The sequence below is a fragment of the Mesoplodon mirus genome (genome assembly GCF_964341445.2).
Source record: "Mesoplodon mirus genome assembly, chromosome: 7".
Taxonomy (NCBI): domain Eukaryota; kingdom Metazoa; phylum Chordata; class Mammalia; order Artiodactyla; family Ziphiidae; genus Mesoplodon; species Mesoplodon mirus.
Genome location: NC_138983.1, coordinates 97,444,040 through 97,459,077, shown reverse-complemented (window position 1 = coordinate 97,459,077; position 15,038 = coordinate 97,444,040). Strand labels below are relative to the sequence as shown.

Sequence of the window (15,038 nt, the reverse complement as noted above, 5' to 3'; positions counted from 1 at the left end):
TATGAGATCAGATCACTCCCTAACACCATACACAAAAATAAGCTCAAAATGGATTAAAGACCTAAATGTAAGGCCAGGAACTATCAAACTCTTAGAGGAAAACATAGGCAGAACACTCTATGACATAAATCTCAGCAAGATCCTTTTGGACCCACCTCCTACAGAAATGGAAATCAAAACAAAAATGAACACATGGGACCTAATGAAACTTCAAAGCCTTCGCACAGCAAAGGAAACCATAAATAAGACCAAAAGACAACCCTCAGAATGGGAGAAAATATTTGCAAATGAAGCAACTGACAGAGGATTAATCTACAAAATTTACAAGCAGCTCATGGAGCTCAATACCAAAAAAACAAACAACCCAATCCAAAAATGGGCAGAAGACCTAAATAGACATTTCTCCACAGAAGATATACAGACTTCCAACAAACACATGAAAGAATGCTCCACATCTTTAATCATTAGAGAAATGCAAATCAAAACTACAATGAGATATCATCTGACACCAGTCAGAATGGCCATCATCAAAAAATCTAGAAACAATAAATGCTGGAGAGGGTGTGGAGAAAAGGGAACACTCTTGCACTGCTGGTGGGAATGTGAATTGGTACAGCCACTATGGAGAGCAGTATGGAGGTTCCTTAAAAAACTACAAATAGAACTACCATATGACCCAGCAACCCCACTATTGGGCATATACCATAAACCATAATTCAAAAACCATAAATTCAAAAAGAGTCATGTACCTAAATGTTCATTGCAGCTCTATTTACAATAGCCAGGAGATGGAAACAACCTAAGTTTCCATCATCGGATGAATGGATAAAGAAGATGTGACACATATATACAATGGAATATTACTCAGCCATAAAGAGAAACGAAATTGAATTGTTTGTAGTGAGGCGGATGGACCTAGAGTCTGTCATGCAGAGTGAAGTAAGTCAGAAAGACAAATACCGTATGCTAACAGATATATATGGAATCTAAGAAAAAAAATGTCATGAAGAACCTAGGGGTAAGACAGGAATAAAGACACAGACCTACTAGAGAATGGACTTGAGGATATGGGGAGGGGGAAGGGTAAGCTGTGACAAGGTGAGAGAGTGGCATGGACATATATACATTACCAAACGTAAAATAGATAGCTAGTGGGAAGCAGCCGCATAGCACAGGGAGATCAGCTCGGTGCTTTGGGACCACCTAGAGGGGTGGGATAGGGAGGGTGGGAGGGAGGGAGACACAAGAGGGAAGAGATATTGGAACATATGTATATGTATAACTGATTCACTTTGTTATAAAGCAGAAACTAACACCAAATTTTAAAGCAATTATACTCCAATAAAGATGTAAAAATAAAAAGTGTAGGCTGTTTTTATTATTGGATGCAAGCTAGTGATGCTGTAAAAGCTTTCAGCAAGTATGTGTTTCTTTCTTATATAAAGAACTGCCATTAAGGCTGCCCTAATATTTTTTAGATTACATTTACCTATAGATTACTTACAGGTTCAAATCTACAGTGGAAATAACTTTTTTTTTTTTTTTTACTAGTTTTGGAATGATGTTTTTAAACCAGTTCCTTAGAAGACTCCTATGTGACCCACACTAGTAAAATATACCTTCAGGTGCCTCCTCTGTCTGTAGGGAACAGCAGTGTAAAATATGTAAACAAATGAGTGTCCTTGTTTGCTAAAATTTAGTCTGTTGATCATGTTGTATTATTGCTCTTCCCCAAATTCTCTCTCTCCATCAGGTAACATTCCTTATTATTAGGAAGAGGAAGTTCCTTAACATGTTATTTCGACAGCATAATTTACCCATGGTAAATGGTCATTATGATGATGCTTCATTTGTTTTTGATTTATTTTACTTTTTTTTTTTTACTTTTTTTGATGATGCTTTAGATTCATTTAGAGTCCACCATTCAGAGAGGAAGAATAGCTGGCCTACATTATTTATCATACTTATTAAAAATTGCTGCATTCCCATTTGTGAGTTTGTTGAACGACTGGGTAGCATACCTCTTTATAAAGCTAAAATGGAGAGTAATAAATGAAAACACTCCCTAGCTATACTATTGATTTAATTGTTTATTAAAATAACCTCATATTGGACTTGTATTTTCCTCTTAGAAAATTGGCAAAGTGCTAATCTATTTAGTTTAACTGGACCAAGTACATGTCTTATTTAACTTTGATTCCCCAGCACAAACTCATTTATTAAGAATAAATGCTTGGGACTTCCCTGGTGGTGCTGTGGTTAAGAATCCACCTGCCAGTGCAGGGACACGGGTTTGAGCCCTGGTCTGGAAAGATCCCACATGCCGCGAAGCTGCTAAGCCTGGGCGCCACACTACTGAGCCTGCGCTCTAGAGCCCGTGAGTCACAATTGCTGAAGCTCACACACCTTAGAGCCCGTGCACCGCAACTACTGAGCCCACATGCTGCAACTAATGAAGCCCGTTCCCTCTAGGGCCCATGTGCTGCAACTACTGAAGCCCACATGCATAGAGCCCTTGCTCTGCAACGGGAAGCCACCACAATGAGAAGCCTGCACAGTGCAACGAAGAGGAGCCCCCGCTCGCCACCACTAGAGAAAGCCCATGCGCAACAATGAAGACCCAACGCAGCCAATAAATAAAATAAAATAAAATAAAATAGAATAAACAGTCGAGAATATTGGACTTTATTTTAAAAAAAAAGAGTGAATGCCTGTTGAATCGAATTAATCAGCCAAACAGTAGACAAATGAAAGTTGTGGTTAATAAGATGGGCCAGACTGAAATAGTATTCTTGTTGAGAAGCTTGCTTTAATCACCTTCTTATTTTCCAGCCTTATATAATCATGTATTAATGTGATAGAATATTTCTCATATTGAGAAAATAATAGTTTTGTATTACGCTGAATCTGCCTGGGAATAAAATAGACACCTTATCAAATTCAGTGGAGGTGTCATGAGAATTGATACCTAAGGGTTGTTGTGGGAACACATTTAAATTTTAAAAATATACAAGATTTTTGATATTGTCTCATGCCCACTATATTGTTTGGGAATCATGCAGTTTCAATTTATAAAATTGCATCATGTATTTTAGGGCTGGAGAGAAACTTGATAAGTCCTGCATTGAACCTAAAGAGGAATGCATTGCCATAAGGTGCTCATTCAAAAATCAAATAATGATGTGAATAATGTTGATCATCTCTGCTGGAGGAAAAACATGCTACACATTAAACACATTACTTATTATATATTTATTTAACAATCTTGGACTTTATTACTACAGTGTTTTGTAGTATGTATGCCTTATTTCTTTTCTTATAGTTAAATGTCTGAATTCTGAGAAATTTCAGCATGCTTTGGTGAGAGGAACAGGCATCTTATTTTCAAAAAGATGCAGGCACAGACTGTTTTTGACCCAAAGGTGTATTACTGACCAAAATTCAGCCATCTAGTCTGGAAAATAAATGAAGAATTCTGCTGCTGGTGAGATGAATACATAGGTAGAGGGAGGTGAAGAATATAAACTACTTAGCAGCCTTAAAGTTTCTCTTGACTTTGATATAAGTGCTGGAGAAACATCAATGTTATCATTCCCAGAGACCATTCATTTAGAAATGGAAATTAGAACAGATGGAAAAATACAGTGTTGGGAGTTACCTATCAGGAAACAAAATGGATGTGTGTGATATCTACCCACTGTCATGGTGAGGGCCCTGCATTACACTTACTGTCTAAAGCTTACTGTGCTGAAACCTTCACAGCAAAGGTTCCCGTTCCTCATAATGACCTCTAAGTGAAAGTGAATGAGGTTTAGCTACCAGGTGTGTGCTTCTGGAACAACACACGAAGGGCCCTATTTTTTTATTTTATTTTATTTTTATATTATTTTATTTTTTGGCTGCGTTGGGACTTTGTTGCTGCATGCGGGCTTTCTCCAGTTGCGGCAAGTGGGGGCTATTCTTCATTGTGGTGCATGGGCTTTTCATTTCGCTGGCTTCTCTTGTTGCGGATCATGGGCTCTAGGTGCACAGGCTTCAGTAGTTGTGGCTTGCGGGCTCTAGAGCACAGGCTCAGTAGTGTGGCACATGGGCTTAGTTGCTCCGCGGCATGTGGGATCTTCCCAGATCAAGGATCAAACCCATGTCCCCTGCATTGGCAGATGGATTCTTAACCGCTGCGCCACCAGAGAAGCCCACAGTGGGACCTTTTAACGTTGTTCCAAAGCTATTTTCTTTGGAATACTGTTCTGTGAGATTTGGTAGAAAAAGAATCCCATGATCAGAATGTTTGGGAAACACTGAATATTTTATCCCCACGTTATACATTCAAAATGTATATTTTTTACATCAGACCTAAAATTCCTAGAATAAACAAAAACTGAAAAAACAAACCAAAAAATCCTGCTAATTCGATTAATACAAGTTTTCCACTGAACACTTGTGAATGTTTTTGAGGCACTGGCTGATACTGAACACAGTCTTGGGAAGGTTGATCTAAGGAATTAAAATTCTGTAAATTATGAGGAAAACACTTTTAGGTGAGAAGAGATGCATATGGTAGCAGGCTTCAGTATTCTGTATTTCCATTCGGGAAATTGTTCTTATTTGATCCCTTCCACCCTTGATCCTTTTTCCTTTCAGTGGACTCTGTAGTAGGGATAAAGGGGAGAATGTCATTTACTACCCTAGAAGAGCTATTTACTCTAGTGTAAATACAGTGGAGGCTGGTAAAAGTGTGTTGATAATAAGACATATTAGCTTAGGTTCTCTTGGTAGCAAAGAACAAAAACTAAATCAAAGTTGGATATGTGAAACCCAAGGGCAGAAATACAGCCAGGCTCAGGAAAGGTCTAGGAAGCAGCTATATCATTTCCAGTAATGTGATCGCCGAACTGCTTTTCAACAAAGGGCGTCTTCCTAATGAACTTCAAAATGAGCTCTGCTGCTTGTTGAAGTTAAATATATATATATATATATATATATATATATATATATATATATATATATATATATATATGTTTATACATATATATATGTATACACACACAAGCATGCATATATACATATGATACAAAGAAAGAAAACATATATAAGTGGATGTTTTGTTATTACAACATGCATGCCAGGCATTGGTGACCATGGGAGGTCACCTCCGTGTTTCTGAGCAAGACAGCCTAACACTCATTTTTCCATTATCACTGTTGCCCAGAGTGAACTTGTCAAAGAGATACTCCACCATTCAGACTTCCAAACCCCTCCACCCCCCATCTTGCTACTCATACTTAACCATTAGTATTTGCATAATTAATGCACATAAACATTTCAGGTGAAACTGCAGACACCCTTTATTTTAATCCCTGCCCAATCCCATTCCCTTCACTTGTTCCCCAGAGGCAACTGCAATCATGATTTTCAGGCTATGGTTCTATACTTTCACTATGCACATGCACCCACGTTCACCAGGTACCCCTACCTCACCCCACCCCACCCCAGTCTACCCCCATATACCTACATTATTTATAAGGGGAAGACTGATTTTGTGTTTTCCAGGGCCCCATGGAACACCTTCTCCCTCCCACTGTGGAGATCCTGAGCTGCATCTGGTTGGGGTATGGCTGTGTTCAGAAACTCCTGGATACCTGTTTTAAAACTTAAAAAATGAGAGATTTGCCCACATGAATCAACCAGAGACCTTTATTTATTTATGAACCAATAACTTTATTGGAAGAAACGGAAAAACTGGAAGAAAAAAACTTAAGTGATAAAATAAAGTCCAGGAAAAGAGAGTCCTGCCCTTGTTGCCAAAAAAAAAAACCAAAACCAAAACTTAAGTGAACTTCTTCTGCAAGGGCACTCTTGCCGTCTGCATGGCAGGCATGGTGACCAGGGCTCTGGTCACCCCGTGGCTCTGGGGAAGTCCAGTCCAGGCTCATTTCTTCTTGTCGCTGTCGCCCAGGGTGAGCTTGTCAAAGAGTTACCCTGCCAGCTCGACGTCTGGGGCCCCCATCATGCTCAGGGTGGTGACATGACCCTCCAGCTGTCTGATGAGCGCCACCTACTGGCTGAGGTAGTGAGTTGCCAGGAAGTGGAGCAGGTGGGGGTCGCACTTGTCGGTGGCCAGCTGGTGCAGTGGAGCAGGCTCCGGGTCGCTAGCTTCTCCAGGAACAAGGCGCACTTCATGGCCTTGAGGCCGCTCTTGCACTCGTCACTGACTGGCTTCCTGATGTCTTGGAAGTTGAGGCGGCCCCCCGCGCTGGTTCTGCAGGCGCTTCAGGCCCCGGGCCCACAGTGGCGCAGGAAGAACCGGCTGAAGTGCTTCAAGGCCACGTCGTCGCGGTGGAGGTAAAAGGCCACGGCCAGGCACACGAAAGAGGCGTGGAGCTGCAGGGTGAAATGGCTGTTGACGGCGGCCTCGCAGTCAGCGTGGTAGCTCTGGCGCACCTGCGAGGGCGGCGCGGGCAGCGTGGTGGGTGTGAAGGCCAAGGTGAAGGCGAAGCCGCGGGGCCTGCGGTACCTGTCTCGGAGTCCCTTTCACGTGATTTAGCAATTTCCTTCGTCTTGGGTAAGTGCAGACTTCTCTTTTGTTTGTCAGAAAACAAAAGGCTTAGGTGTATTCTTAGAGAAAGAGCTTAACTGTGTGGATGTATTTATCCCCTCCAGCCTCATTTGTCCTTTCACTGCCACTCAGCAAGCATTTTTTTTAACCCCTCAATGATGTTGTATGGAATGAGCCACAGTGGTAGGAAATACCATTGATCTCAAATTATCTTTCATTCATTCATTCAGTAAATATTTATTGATTACTTAGTATGGCCCAGGCACTGGTATGGGATTTGGGCATATATTAGTAACAAAGAAAGACAAAGTCTGTTCCCATGAGGTTTGTATTCTAGTGGAGAAGCAGACCAAAACAAAACAAAACAAAAAACTACTGTTTTTCTCCCTTTCTTGTCTCCAGTAAATACGTATAAGATATTACACATGTATAAGTCAATATTTTCTTAGAAGTTAAGGATGTTATAGTGGAAGACATAAGACCAATCTAGGTATTTATAATTAATTAATTCAACAGCCATTTCTAGACAGTATTTCAAATATGTGTCAGTGTTTGACTCTGGAGATACACAGAAGAATCAGACATGGTCTCTGTTCTCAAGGTACAAGAAAGAGTGATGGACTGTTTTAAGTGCTCTCAATGGTTTTAAAGTTTTTGGATAAAATAGCTGTTTTCACTTACAGTTTTATTACCATGACTTTGACTAATGTACTTTTTTGGGGGGTCCCTTTATTTCTCTTTGAAAGCTCATGCTGTGCTATAATCATTGTTTATGAAGGAAGCAAAGGATCAAATATCAACTGTCACTTTGTACACTTATCTGAGCAATTTTAGAGGCATTTAATTGTTGAGTCTGTAAAGAAATAGAATAATAACAATGTCTATTTGATAAGTTGATGTTAATGATAGGATCATACATTAGAGATGGAAAAGAACTACATGATCAGTTTCTCAGTGAGATAAAATTGTATTCTATGTTTGCTTAACACCAGTGTTTAGTCTTAATATAATTGCAATCTTTCAAAAATTTCCTTGGAAGAGTCCATTGTAGACTTCACTGGAAGAATCTATTTAAATAGAAGAAATCTTGATTTTGTAGAACATTTTCTCCTTATGTCCCAAGATCATTTAATAATTAATTTATCTGGACAACTTTACTCTTCAAATATTAAAATAATACTATTGAATGGTTGTATGTCTACTAAGGGGTGATAATGGTGTTTCTCAGATTTTTTATCCCTCATCATTACTCCCTAGGTTAGAAGATAATGTTAAAATACATGTTATAACTAAGAGAAACCTAAGGTTTAAAATCTAACTTTTTAAAGGGAAATCAATAAACTAGCATGAACTGGAACCTCAAATTTCCATGAAGGAAATATACATATATCTAAACAAAAACATTGCATCCAGTTTTTCTTTAATGAGGAATGTAAAGCTAAATACAAACACAGAATGAAAAAACTTCAGAGCAGATGATGTTTTTAGAAAAATTTTAAATTTTATTTTTTAAATGTATTTATTTTATTTTTAAATTTTTGGCTGCATTGGGTCTTTGTTGGATGTGGGCTTTCTCTAGTTGCAACGAGTGGGGGCTCCTCTTTGTTGCAGTGCATGGGCGTCTCATTGCGATGGCCTCTCTTGTTACGGAGCACGGGCTCTAGGTGCTTGGGCTTCAGTAGTTGTGGCATGCCGGCTCAGTAGTTGTGGCACATGGGCTTAGTTGCTCCGTGTCATGTGGGATCTTCCCGGACCAGGGCTCGAACGGATGTTCCCTGCATTGGCAGGTGGTTTCTTAAGCACTGTGCCACCAGGGAAGCCCCCGAAATTAAAAAAATTTGATAATCAAATTTTATAGTTTATAACTTGGTCTGTGCTAAGATAATGTCTTTTAAAATATCAATATAGGACTATAAGATGAAGGTTTCTTTGAAATGTTTGTGGTCAGTGTTGGTATTATGTTAGGATTCTCCAGAAAAACAGAACCAATAGAAGATATATTTGTATATTATATAAAATAAGGAATTAGCTCACGTGATTATGGAGGCTGACAAGTCTCAAAATCTGCAGTTGCCGTACTTGAGACCAGGAGAGTCCATGGTGTAGGTCCAGTCCAAAGGCCAGGAGGCTCAAGACCCAGGAAATTCAAGTTGAAGGCAGGAAAAAACAATGTCCCTGCTCCAAGGCAGTCAGGCAAGAGGAGTTCCTGCTTACTCAGAGGAAGGTCAGCATTTTTATTTTATTCAGGCCTTCAAATGATTGTATGAGGCTCATCGACTTTAAGGAAAGCAATCTGCTTTACTTAGTCTACTATTTCAAATGTTAACCTCATGGAAAAACACCCTTTCAGGCACAAACGATAACATTTGACTAAATATCTGGGTACCCCCTTTGAAGTTGACATATAAAAATTAGCTATCACAGTATTACTCATGATAAATGCAGAGTCAACAAATAAAAATTCTCATGCTATAATCTGCAAAAACTGTTTTGACTTTCAGTTCCCTTCATTAATTTACAAATGTTACAGAACTAATAGTTACACAACTGATATTAGACAATAAGTTCTGACTCCGTGTCAATGATTAGCTCTCATTCATTCATTCAGCATATTTCTATTGAGCACCTATTATATGACAGGTATTTTATAGGTACTAACATAAAAACTTGTTCTATAAGCTCCTCATATTTGTATTTCTTTTGTAGCTAAGTGCTAGTAAATGTTACATATAATTCCTTCTTTGAAAATTAATAGATGAAGTAGGATCAATGGTATAATCTTAAGGAAGTAGACCATAAGTAGCAGCAGTCGGTGGCTTATCTCACTCTCTGTGTTTTGTGTGTGTGTGTGTGTGTGTGTGTGTGTGTATACATATGTATAAATCAATCATTTAATGAGAGGTAGTGAAAAGTGATACATCGATATTCTATATCTCTGGGCTGTTCACTCTGCATTACCTCATTATTACAGATACTGGATTAGATTTGATTATTATTACCCATATTTCACAGATAAAGAAATTGTGAATTAAAGTATGTAACATGATCAAACACAGAGCTTATAAATAGCAGAGAGTGACACTCTGAATTGGATTCCTCTCTAGGTAGTTTGGGAAGTTTGGCTGGACCATGAGCTCCATTAGAACAAAGACTGTTCAACTTGTGATGCTAATTTTCACATAGTAGGGGCTCAAAAATATAAATTAAAATATTGAGTGGCCTATGAAAAGCTTTAGTCTCATTATTTCTCCAAATTAAAAAAATGAGTGGCAGTAGATGTTGAATATATATTTAAACTCTATTTCCTTTAGAAGGAAAAAAAATCAAAGACACCCAATGGTGATAAATTACTATTATAATTTTAGTTTAATATGCATAAACATAAAACCAGGCATAGAAATTGGTATGCTTTTATAACTGTAAACCAGACAATTTGTAAATATATGCAAATACAACTATAAAACTATTAAAATTAAGAAGTTCCAATTATGCACCCGATTATGCTTTTTGTCTTAAACACAGTCCCTTGTCACTGAGAACACACTAGTTGACGAGATGCAGGTTCCCTTTTGAGTGCGCCGTGTCTGTGTCCCGACATCCGTGAAAGATCTCAGTGCTCTACCGCCCTTCTGTACTGAAGACATGACGTACTTTAGCTCATATGATGATTCATAATGTACTTTTGCTTTCAGGTAGTGGAAGTCATCATTCAAATAGTGTCTGTCCATGTTCTTTTTTATTAGTTTGTGAAAAGTAATTCTGATGCAGTTTGTTGATTTCATGAAATACCATTAAAAGCCTCAGTAACTTCAATAACTGAAGAGGCTGTTCAAACTGGGAATTGAGGGGGAAGAGAACTACTGACAGAATTTTAAGGGATAACACTCTTCCCTTTGAGTTTCATTCTATTAAACTATTTTTCACCTCCCAGTCATCACTTTAAAAGGAAATTTTAGTGTTTGCAGCTGGTAAAATGTGACTATAAGGGTGGACATGCGACAGTTGTCCTTTTTACACTAGAACATGCCAGCCTAGCAGCAGTCACACTCAGTGTGATTCAAAACACACACGCAGGCATGGACAGTGAGTTTGTGCTGCTGCATTGAGCTATAGACAGATCCAGATAATTCTGAAAATGCTTCCAGTCATTTTTCATTTGGATGTAAACACAAGAACAGATCCATGGAATTCACCAATACAGGTAGAGAACACTGAGTTAGAATGGCATGGACACACCATATATCTAGTCAATAACTATCTAGGACCTAATATATTCCAGCTTTGTGCTAAATGCTGAATGATTGCAACAGGCGTTGACTTTAATCTCATGGGCCCTAGAGTCGGTTTCAGTTCACTATGTTCACTGACAGAATGTATATGTGATGAATGTAAAATTAGATGCTAATGAGTTGATAATAGAATATGTATATATATATTGAAATATTCATATATATTCAATAATATTTTGTTTGAAATCTTTACTACTATTGTCACAGATACAGAAATTGCTATAGACGTTCTCATACCTTTTCCTACATAGCAATTAGGTTTAGGGAAAATAATTTTGGTGGAATGGTGTTAGTCAACCTACAAATCCAGAATGTCTTGGTTGAAAGTGTAGATACTTTGTTTCACTAAAATCAAGTGTAAGTTTTTCCAAACAAGTTAGGAAAAAAATGCAAAATCCTTATAAAATGTTCCTTATGATTCCATACCTTACTATACTATTAACCCAATGTGTTAATAAGCTTGTATTTAATGTAATCATTATTCTTCATAATTTGACATAAGTAATGTGCTCTCACATTTTAATTTTCTAAATTTTTTTTTTTTTTTTGCAGGACGCGGGCCTCTCACTGTTGTGGCCTCTCCCGCTGCGGAGCAGAGGCTCCGGATGCACAGGCCCAGCAGCCATGGCTCACGGGCCCAACCGCTCTGCGGCATGCGGGATCCTCCCGGACTGGGGCACGAACCCGTGTCCCCCGCAACGGCAGGCGGACTCTCAACCACTGCGCCACAAGGGAAGCCCTAATTTTCTAAACTTTTAAACCATATTCTCAATGACTTATTTGCTGATTTCCTTTTTTATAAAAATATGATACCTCAACCAACCACTGTTAAACTCAGCAAAAAGCAGTTTCCAAAGTAAATGTTTTGTAAAGTGTTTCCTGTGTATTACTCACATTTATTACTTTTCCTCTGACCTTTTTATATTTCAGTTCATACATGAAAAATAAACAATGTCCTTTTGACTTATTTTCTTGAAGTCTTTTGCCATTTTCCAAATATATCTGAGTAGTTAAGGTCAGTTAAACCTATTTAAAGTTTCAAATTTCTAGGAAATATCTGATATTTAGTAACTTTCTGCCCAAATGATTTTAAATCTCATTTATTATAAAGTGAATTAAAAGATTGGCATACGTTCTTTAAATAGAAAGATTATCAACCTGCTTTTGCTAATGTAGATGGTGCTCTTCAGTTCTGATTTCATACATGACAAACAACCCAGGATTAAAGTCTCATTAATAATCTGCCAAATACTGTCAGCTGTATGACTCAATGCTCCATTAGTAATGTAATCCCTTGATTTTCTTCTGCCAGAAAAGTGATTCTTTGAAACCATTGGCAGTAATATGAATTTTACATTATATGTGTGTGTGTGTGTGTGTGTGTGTGTGTGTGTGTATCTCTTGGAAGAGAGACTGAACGCCAAGACAAAACCTTGCATTCCTTTACAGGACGTGCAATGCAGATCTATTGTGGAGTAACTGCTGGATCTGGGAAGGAAGGTGAGGCTAAAGGCAGCCCATTAGAAAGGGAAGAGGCTGTTGGAACTGGGAGTTGAGGGGAAGAGAACTACTGACAATTTTAAGGGATAACACTCTTCTTGCCTTTGAGTGTCTGTGTGGTAGAGTCCATGGCCTAGAGTAGAAGGGGGAAGCTGTACTAGAGCAGCTTCTGGTGGCGGGAATATTATTTTCTTATACATGCAGCTATTGAAACATTGCTTAACATTCCTCAGGTCTTAACTGTCAAGGACAAAACACAGTAATGATAACTGGAAATGTCAGTTCCACATCCACAATAATCTATTTACAATTGCTTCCCTCTTTCACGAGTTCTCTATCAATTATCCACGCTTTTATCCCCCCCCCCCAAATCATCACTTTTTCCTTAATCACATGTGTTCCTCAGTTATGCTGTAGAGAACTGCAATTTTCCCTTCGTGGCCCTTCCCCCTTAATCCTTTTTTTTATTTTCCACATTAACAATCCCTAATTTTTAGAAGAAAGACAATAGTATATAAATGAATCAAGGTGCAGAATTCCTCAGATTATAAAAATCAATTCCTGGAGCGTTATTGATTGGTAACTATATTGATCACATCAATGTAAGTATTTTAATCAGTCTGTCTACAGAGATTGCAGCTACAAGATAAAAAAACATAATCAGTTTATTCAGTTGTTACAAATGTAGGAGGGGGAAATGGAAATAGGATTAACAAGATTTTATGCAGAACCAAGAGTCCACTTCCTTTTCTTTCCAGAGACACTATTCTATAAACCATGGTATTGCTTCTCCTAGCCAGACTATGAAGCATGTTTGGTTAGATTACATTTTGAATTATACCAGTTCCTTGGAGTAAATGTCTCTATGGGACACTTGGGTTTATAAAACTCTGTTTCATAGCTGGATGATGTAGAGCATCCCTCAGACTATCTTGTTGCAAAAGAATGCTGTTGGGTCAAATGAACAAGAGAAAACAGGTAATAATATAATATTAGAACTCTCTACAAAATAACATCTCAATTCACATTTTGCGCTACGTTCAGTGACATCTTAGAAAACCATTCTGTGTGTACGTATGTATGGAGTGCACAGATTCGTACGTACATATTGGGCTTTGATCACGAATGTTAATGTTCGCTAAAATTTGTACCTTAATGTGGATTGTAGTATGAATATATATGTAGTAAATTATTATAAAGAGATATGATTATTAATATAAAATAGTATTCTGTATTTTATAATTAGGGTTAGAGTGGTATAATTTAAAAATAATAATAATATTGAATATTTTTGCCTACCCTTCCAATATTGGACGTTAGTTAGGTAAAGCAGACACTAGTGGAAACATGCATCTTAGCTGATTGTGTATGTATATACTCTGTCCATTTTTAATTCTTTAAAAAATACAAATGTTGTATTAGAAGCCATGGAGTGTTAGAAGTCAGCGGTAGTGAAAAACTGAGGTTATTGATTATTTTGTGTTTTCATATCCACAATATGAAGTGATTTTGGAAGTTTTTTGCTAGCTACTAGAAAATAAGCTAAGATTTATGTTAGCTCTTTGAATGCATCTACCGAAGTTCCATCACTAGGAAAGTGAGGTCACCCTTCTTTGATTAAATCATCAAACATAACAGAGTACCATTTACATGTCCTCAAAGTTTTATTACAACACAATTAATAGCCAAGATTTTAGCTATTTACAAGGTCTTCTAACTATATACCAGATAGTTTGATGTGTACATGGCATGAACTACCTTATAAAATAGAGCTGCCTCTTTTTATTTTCTAAATATTATAATCTATCTATATTAGTGAACTGGAGCTGTGGATCAGATGATAAGATATGCATAACTGTGTGCACTGAGTGATTGGAATGCCACTTGTTATCTTTTTTCTGGAAATGTCTATATAAGAAAATAAAAGGTACTTAATAGAAATATGAAAAACATAGCAGCCTGATACTGTTCATTCTTACCCTTTTTGGGAATTTGAATAAGTAATTTATTCTCCCTTAACCTCAAGTTCTCTATTTAAAAAAGTGACCTTGGACTAGATCCTGTTGCAGATACTGTGGTCAAATGATTTTATGCCCAGGGATTCCAGCCGTTGGCTGTGAATCAAAATCAGTTGAGGAAATTCTGATTCAGCAAGTTCGGGGTTGAACTCTGGCATATGTACAGTTGACCCTTGAACAACTTTGGGGTTAAGGGTGTGGACCCTCACACAGTCGAAAATTCAAGTATGACTTTACAATCGGCCTTCCGTATCTATGGTTGAACATCTTCATATTCAGTCAACCCCAGACTGAGTAGTACTGTAGATTAAGTGAACCCACCCGGTTCAAGTCCGTGTGGTTCAAGGATCAACTGTACTTTTAAGAAGTGCCACAAGTGATTCTGATACTCAGCCAGGATATGGAATATTGATTCTATGCTATTTGATGCAAAGAACAAAATGGGAATCTCTCAGTCTATATATTGATTATAACTTATCTAAATATCATACCTTACTAAGAAAAAATATCATTGGGTGTAGCAATGGTAAAATAGCTACAGTGTATTTCATTATAAGAGAAGATGGTTACAGTGTTACTGGTAGAAAAATGATCAGAATAGTGTATTAGTTAGGGTTCTCCAGAGAAACAGACCTAATAGGATATTTATATTATATTGTATTGGATTGGATATAT

General features: G+C 37.7%; 2 pseudogenes across 2 annotated transcripts in view; one reads left to right on the top strand and one right to left on the bottom strand.

Annotated features, from left to right (window-relative positions):
• The window catches only part of LOC309808894 (centrosomal protein of 78 kDa-like), a 981,446-nt pseudogene that overhangs the window by 13,659 nt on the left and 952,749 nt on the right, over positions 1-15,038 (top strand). The gene's annotated exons all lie outside the window — the stretch shown is intronic.
• LOC309808082 (ferritin heavy chain-like) overlaps positions 5,930-15,038 on the bottom strand; it is a 122,879-nt pseudogene continuing 113,770 nt past the window's right edge. Inside the window, exon 2 of the transcript in view lies at positions 5,930-6,528. The product of the transcript in view is annotated as a ferritin heavy chain-like (transcript). The remainder of the gene's footprint in view (positions 6,529-15,038) is intronic.